The sequence below is a fragment of the Notechis scutatus genome, chromosome 6 (genome assembly GCF_049901735.1).
Source record: "Notechis scutatus isolate UNSWTSFEM ecotype Mainland chromosome 6, rNotScu1.2, whole genome shotgun sequence".
NCBI lineage: Eukaryota > Metazoa > Chordata > Lepidosauria > Squamata > Elapidae > Notechis > Notechis scutatus.
Genome location: NC_142014.1, coordinates 45,905,604 through 45,912,778, shown reverse-complemented (window position 1 = coordinate 45,912,778; position 7,175 = coordinate 45,905,604). Strand labels below are relative to the sequence as shown.

At 39.4% G+C, this 7,175-nt stretch overlaps 1 long non-coding RNA gene across 1 annotated transcript in view; it reads left to right on the top strand.

Annotated features, from left to right (window-relative positions):
* Positions 1–7,175, top strand: part of LOC113431514 (uncharacterized) — a 45,251-nt gene that overhangs the window by 8,888 nt on the left and 29,188 nt on the right. The gene's annotated exons all lie outside the window — the stretch shown is intronic.

The window sequence follows — 7,175 nt, the reverse complement described above, 5'->3', positions numbered from 1 at the left end:
AGTGCTTCCGGGTTTCCAGTTGGAAAGCGGCGTTTGGGTGCTCATGCCTTAGTTTCATCGAAGGGGGGGCGACTTTGAACGAAGAGCCGTCCCCATGGTGGTGGAGTCTCGCGTTACTCGGGTACCAGTCCGTGGAAGAATAATCGTGAAACCGGTCCCTGGTTCAAAAAAGGTTGGGGGCCACTGCTTTAAAGAGTCCTTGCTCGTGTCCTTGTGACCTCTTATCCGGATTACTACAAAGTGTTCTGCATGGGGCTGTCCTTAAAAAGCATTCCAAAGTTTCAGAGTGTTGAATGCAATTGCACAAGTAGAAAAAGGGTATTGGGTATTTAGCATGTTAATGCATGCTTGGAGAGCTGCATTGGTTGCCAATATTTTCAGGTGTGATTCAAGGTGCTGGTTATCATCTTTAGAGCCCTTCCTATCTTGAAGCTGGGTTACCTAAGGGACCATCTTCTCAGAGTTTTTTCTACCTGTTCAATTTAGTCAGGCAGGTTGGGCATCTGCAGGCCTTGTCAGCTAAGGAATGTCAGAACCAGAAGATGTGTCTTCTCTGCCCTAGTCCTTGCCCTCAGTGGTGGGCTGCAACCAGTTTAATAACTGGTTCTAAGAGCGCATGCTTCGCGTGTGCATGCAGAGCTCAAAATACAACAATTTCAAGTACTACTGCTTACCTTCTAGGGCAGCTCCGGTAAGTAAAACAGCTGAGGCACGGGAATCCATTGTGCCACGTGAATCAGCCGAGTTTAAAAAACGCGGAAATATAGGACAGGACAGGGTGGGACCAGTTGGTTGTCGGAGCTACCGGTTCACTAGAACTGGTCCAAACCGGCAGCATCCCACCACTCCTTGCCCTCTGAAATACTCACCTTCCAGATATCAGAATACCAACCCTTTTGGCCTTTTGCAAGCTGTGAAGACTTGGTTGTGTGCTCAAATCCCATTTCCTGACTGTATTAATGAACTGTTGTAAGTCAAGGACTACCTGTACTGCGTTTCTTCTGGAGTAGTAGTTCAACGTAAGAAGCAAATCACAAGTTTTAAGAGTGTATGGATGTGCTAATCTTGAAAAGGGCCTGGAAAGGACTGTCATTTACAGGAATCAGCACCTGAATCACCTCTTCAGAGGAAAATAAAGAAGTCAAGAAAGACAAACAGTAGTGTAATGTAGAGATATGTAATGCACTATAGGTTTTTGAATTAAATAATTTATTGTAGGAACTATTTTGTATTAACTATTACTGAGCCATATATGGTTAAAGAACTCTCCAGAGGATGTGCAATAAAATGATGTAAAAAGAATGATGAAATATTGCACATTCATCCCAGAGTGTGGGCACAGAAGGGAAAGCTGCAGTTGTTATTTTCGTAACTCTCACCTGGCAAGGCTCCCACAAGTCCTGCTTTGCGGCAGCATCATGGTGAGCAGGTGGTTTTTTTGAAAAGATGAACCAAGGATGCTGGAGATGATGCTAAGGATATATAATTCTAAAATGGTCACTCAAAACACGAAGATTAACTCAGGTGCCCTGTGCTGTCCAGACAGTATATAGGTAGTTGGGAACCTAGTGTTGCTGCGGAGAAAGGCTGAACTTGAAGACTGAACCTCAAGCTTTGCATGTTTTGCTTTGTTTGATGCTATATTATTGTTTACTGTTTGTCTTGAAAGCCTGCTGCAGGGAAAAGGGCGTCAATTTATTTATATTTATTCTCCATAGCATCTGAGGGTAGGACAAGAAGCACTAGGTGAAAGTTCATCTGGGAGAGATCCATAATAGAAAATGTACAAGCAAAATTTTAAACATAGCTTTAAAATGGTTTTGTACAAAGGAAAAAAGTTCTTAAAATGAATGATTCAAACTTCTCCTTGAATGTGGAAGAGCTGATTGTTAAGAGTTTGACGTACTAATTCAAAAGATTAAATAACTGGAGGGTTTTTTTTTTATTCCATAGAAATCAGCACAAGGCCAGGTTAGGTAATCAAAATCAGAAAATATCATACTGCTGTTCAAATGAAGTTTCTCAAACCTCAAAAATAACATTATTCAAATGAAGTTTCTCAAACCTCAAAAATAACATTATTAAGGCAAATAAGATTGGCATAAAGTTTACCCTAATTTGAAGGCTAACTTATTGAACACTTATTGTTCACTTATTGAACACTTACATTTAACTTCCTTTTCTTTTTACAGAAGGGGAGTATGGCATCAGAGCATTTTTTTTTAAAAAAAGTTTCCTTTTCCTTGTCTTTTTTGGCTCCACTATTGCAAATCTGTTCTTGATGATAATATTTGTGAAACATTGGTGAAATATCTTTTGGGGTAAACAGATTCAAAACAGTTTTGAGGCATTGAAAGGGAACTGGGTTTCATACCCCTCTGTATTCTGAATAAATATTTTTCTAAATTATTAGACATAAAATCAAAGGATTTTATGGAGAGTGAAATGAGACATTTTAAAATCTACCAAAATATAATAAATCTTCAAATCAGGTAAGAGTGGGATAGTCAGGATAGTAATGGACAATTAAAATTTACACAAATTATGATAAGAATCTTCCAGAAGGCAGAGGAAAAAAGTTACCTGATCAGATGATCCTTGGGTGGTAAATGATTTAAAGAGGTATGAAAGTGTCGCGTTGAGCGACCGGTCTGTTGTTTCGATCTTCTGGTTGATTGCTGAATTCCTCTCAGAACGGGACCCTCGCAAGGGTGAGATACAGAGAAGCCCTCGCAAGGGCGAAGTTTGGCAAAAGCAGGACCCTATCCAGGGTGAGTTTAAAAGTGATTGCAAAAGCTAAAAGAAAAAAGAACACAAGACGAAGATTTCTTTAGGTGAGACAGCGCATTGCTTGGGGCAGATGGAATTGTCCCAGTTGAGCCTAAGACAGATGGGATTGTTCAGGCTGCCAGCTTGCTCTACGCTGTCCTCTTTTATTATGCTGAATCAAAGAGGGGGGTGAGGGGGGTTTACAGAAAGACAAAGAAGTTACAAACTTTATCTTTGAAAACAGGCTTACTTGATACAAGTAACGAACTTCTTGACTGTTATTGATAAGCATGTTTTTTCCTGTATTTTTATCTGACACAAGCTTCTGTGATGATACATCGTGACTGCTATCGAATACACATCTTTTATCTGACACAGGCTTTTGTGAAACTGAATACACATCCTTTCACAGGCTTTTGTGAAGTTAATCTTATCAGCTCCTTTTTCCTGTCAACTTAGTGAACTTTGCTCTGAGAGGTATACGTGTTAAGCAAGATTTCTCTTATGGAAAAAACTTATGACAAAACTCAGCAAAGGGAGAACTGACATAAGCAGGACCATTATCTGTTTTGAGAATTTTTGGACATCCCAACGTTACGAATGATCGAATACAGTGATTAATAACATTTTTTGTAGCCTCTCCTCTTTGCAATGTTGCTATAATAAACCCTGAATAAGTATCTACTGATACATGAATGTATTTCCAGGGAGCAAAGGGAGGATAATGAGTTACATCCATTTGCCATGTATCACAGGCTTGAGTACCCCTAGGATTAACACCTTCAGGGATACCTTTGGCCTGCAAGCTACATGTTGGACATTGTTGAATTATTGCTGTGGCTTCTTGATATGTAATTCCAAATTGTCTCACTAGGGCTTTCCTGTTTTGATGAAAATAATCATGACTCTCCCCAGGTGAAAGCTGTTGGAGAAGGGGAGAGGAGGCCATAATTTTACAAGCCTCATCTGCCATATGATTGCCTTCTGCTAGGAATCCAGGCAATTGCTGATGACTTCTGATATGAGCTACAAATAAAGGTTTCCCTCGTTTTTTCAACAGTGTCTGAAGCTGTAAAAAAAGTTTCATTAGAGAGGGAGGGGTAACAGGAGAAATATATGCATCAAAAATATGAGCAACCATCTGAGTAACATACATACTATCAGATATTACATTTAAAGATTGTTGTGAAAAAAGAGACAACGCCAATAGGAAAGCAGCTAATTCAGCTTGTTGTGCTGATGATTGTGAAGTAGTTAAGCGTTTATGCCATTGAGCATTTTCATACCATGTACATGCTCCAATATTTTTTGAACCATCAGTAAAGACAGTTAAGCCTTCCTTCAATGGCTGTTGGACAAAAGGTGATTGTAAAACAAAAGGAACTGTCCTCAACACCTGCAGTCGTGAATCAGAAGGAAGGTGGCACGACACTTGGCCACACCAATCTTCCAACGCATCCTGCAGTGTTGTGGAAGTCTGAAAAAGAGGTTCCCATTGAGTAATCTTAAAAGGAATATACAATGTAAAAATATCCATTCCCATTAGAGCTTTGGTTCTCTTACGCCCTTTTTCTATAAGAGAAGCCATTTGTGCTGCTCTAGTAAAAATAGATGTTTTTGGAGTGTGTGGTAGGTGTAACCATTCCAAGATATGAAGATTTTTTGTATTTGATATTTGAACAATTATTGCAGTCAGTAGTTGATGAGTGGAAAGAATAGCAAGAGAAGGTGGTTTATCTGTGAGTGCACGATTTACCCATTGAGTTGCTAGGGCTGTGTTTACTTGTTTTAAAGCTTCTAGATGCTGATCTGAAAGATAGACTTTATCTGCAGGATTTTTCAATCCTACTAGTGCTTGAAAAAGTGGTGATAGCATCTGTGTGGTTAGAGCAAGATATGGTCTAGCCCAGTTAATAACCCCCAAGCACTGCTGTAATTGAACCAGTGTTGTTGGCTGTGGAAGTGTGAGTGAAGGAATTTGTGGAGATGCTGTGGAAGCTAAAACCTTGTGACCTAAATATTGCATTGGGTAGTGAGACTGGATTTTTTAGGTGCTATATGTAACCCTGCTTTTGCTAATGTGGTCAAGAGGATCGGGAAAGTTTTTTGAACCGTCCCCTTTGGCCCATCAGCAGCAATTAAGATATCATCCATGTAATGATATACAAGAAAATTTGGAAATTGAGATCTATAAGGATGCAGAGCCTCATTGACAAAATATTGACACATAGTTGGTGAATTCAGCATACCTTGTGGAAGAACTTTCCATTGATACCTAGATGTGGGTTTAGAGTTGTTAAGCTCTGGCACTGTAAATGCAAAGATGATCCTATCCTTTTGTGCCAAAGGTATAGAAAAGAAACAGTCCTTTAAATCTATTATTATGAGATCAAATCCAGCTGGGATCAAATTAGGATTAGGCAGACCACACTGCAGTGGTCCCATAGGTTGAATAATTAAATTTATGGCTCTGAGATCATTAAGGAGACGCCATTTGCCAGATTTCTTTTTAATTACAAATACTGGGGTGTTATAAGGACTGGTGAAAGGTTCAATATGTCCCTCTAATAACTGTTGATGAACAAGAAGATGTAAAGCCTCCAATTTTTCTTTTGTGAGAGGCCATTGATCCACCCAAACAGGAATAGAGGTTTTAAGAGTAAGAGATAAAGGAGAAATAGACATTTTAATAGAAAAACTATGGTATCTGAATGTAAGCCTGAAATTGAGAAAGTAAATCACGTCCCCATAGATTACAATGTAGAGGAAGGATATAGGGTTTAAGATAAGCAGTTATAGTAGAATGCTCAGTAGAAGCAGAGAGCCAATGAGAGCTGACCTTAGCAGCTTGAGCTCCACCTACACCCTGCACTGAAGAAGCTTCTGTGAGAGACCATGAAGAGGGCCATTCAGAAGAACGAATAACAGAAACATCTGCACCGGTGTCAATCAGACCTTCAAAAATTCGACCATTGAGTGTAACAGAAAGAGTTGGTTTTGAAGCTTGAACAGGCTGCTGTAATGCAAACAAAGAAAGTGGTTCAAAAAGAGGCAAAATTATAAGTGTTGCCACTACTGTCCCCTTTTTTAAAGTAAAGCAACGATCTCCTATTGCAGCCAATGCAAGATTATTAAGAGCAGAAGAATCATATAAGTAAGGAGCTGCAACCACACCCTCTATTGTAAGAGAAGAATTGGGAATAAGCAAGACAGGTGTGGAAGGAGGTAAAGGTTTGAGAAACGTTGTAGTTAAAGGAAGAGTAAAAACTGCACCAGGATCATCATACACAAGATCCTCTAACAATACCACAGGAAATGTTGTGACAGGTAATTCAGCCTTTGTAGCGGGGCTAGCTGAAGACCCTCAATTAGTTTCCGAAGGCTGAGAAGGAGAAGGATTAGAATGACAATTTGAAGCCCAATGATAGCCTTTCCTGCAGCGAGGACAGATAGTTTTTGGCTTAGATGAGGAAGATGGACCTCTGGTTTGGCCACGAAGAGCAGCTCCACCCCCTGGCATACGACATTGATTTTTAAAATGTCCTGGCTTGCCACAGTTAAAACAATTGCCATTGCGTGTTACAGCAAAAGCATCAGGAGGAGAAGTGGAAGCAGAATTAGAATTTGGTAATGAAGCAGTGATTGCAGTAGCAAGCATATCCATTTTATGAATGGTTGTTCCTACAATTCTACAGAGTTGTAAAAACTCAGCCAAAGTCACTCCTGGCTTATTAGCAACTGGCTGTAGAATTTTTTGACAATCTTGATTTGCATTTGAAAAAGCCAATTTTATAAGTAATTCTTGTTTAGCAACAGAATTATCTATCTGTCTATCTAAGGCTGTTTGAAGTCGACTGATGAATGAAGCATAAGGCTCATCAGGACCTTGCATAATTTTTAAAAATGCTTGAGTGGACTGTGAATCTGAATCATCCACACGCTTTAAAGCATTCATAGCACACATATGAATAATAGCAAAACAACGACGGGGAGAATTTTGTTGTTGTACTAGAGTGGAGAATTGACCTTTGCCCATTAAATGATCTTCAGTTACTCCAGCAGGCAAACCCCTACGAATTTCAGCCTCAATACCTTTTTCATATTCAGATTGCCACACAACATATTGCGCTGGAGTCATAAGCATAGAAAAAAGCATTTTCCAATCATACAATAACACAACTGTATTAGCTGTAACCAAAGAATCAAGTATTCCCCTAGTAAAAGGAGAATGCAGTCCATAAGTTGTAACTGCATCTTTAATATTTTTCAAAACTTTAAATTCAATGTTAGTATGAACATTGCCTCCTGCTGCTCCAGGGATGATAGTCATAGGATAAGCAGAAGGATTTTCTGTTTCTAAAGATAGAGGTGATGACAGAAGATTAGTTATGATTCCTCCCACAGGT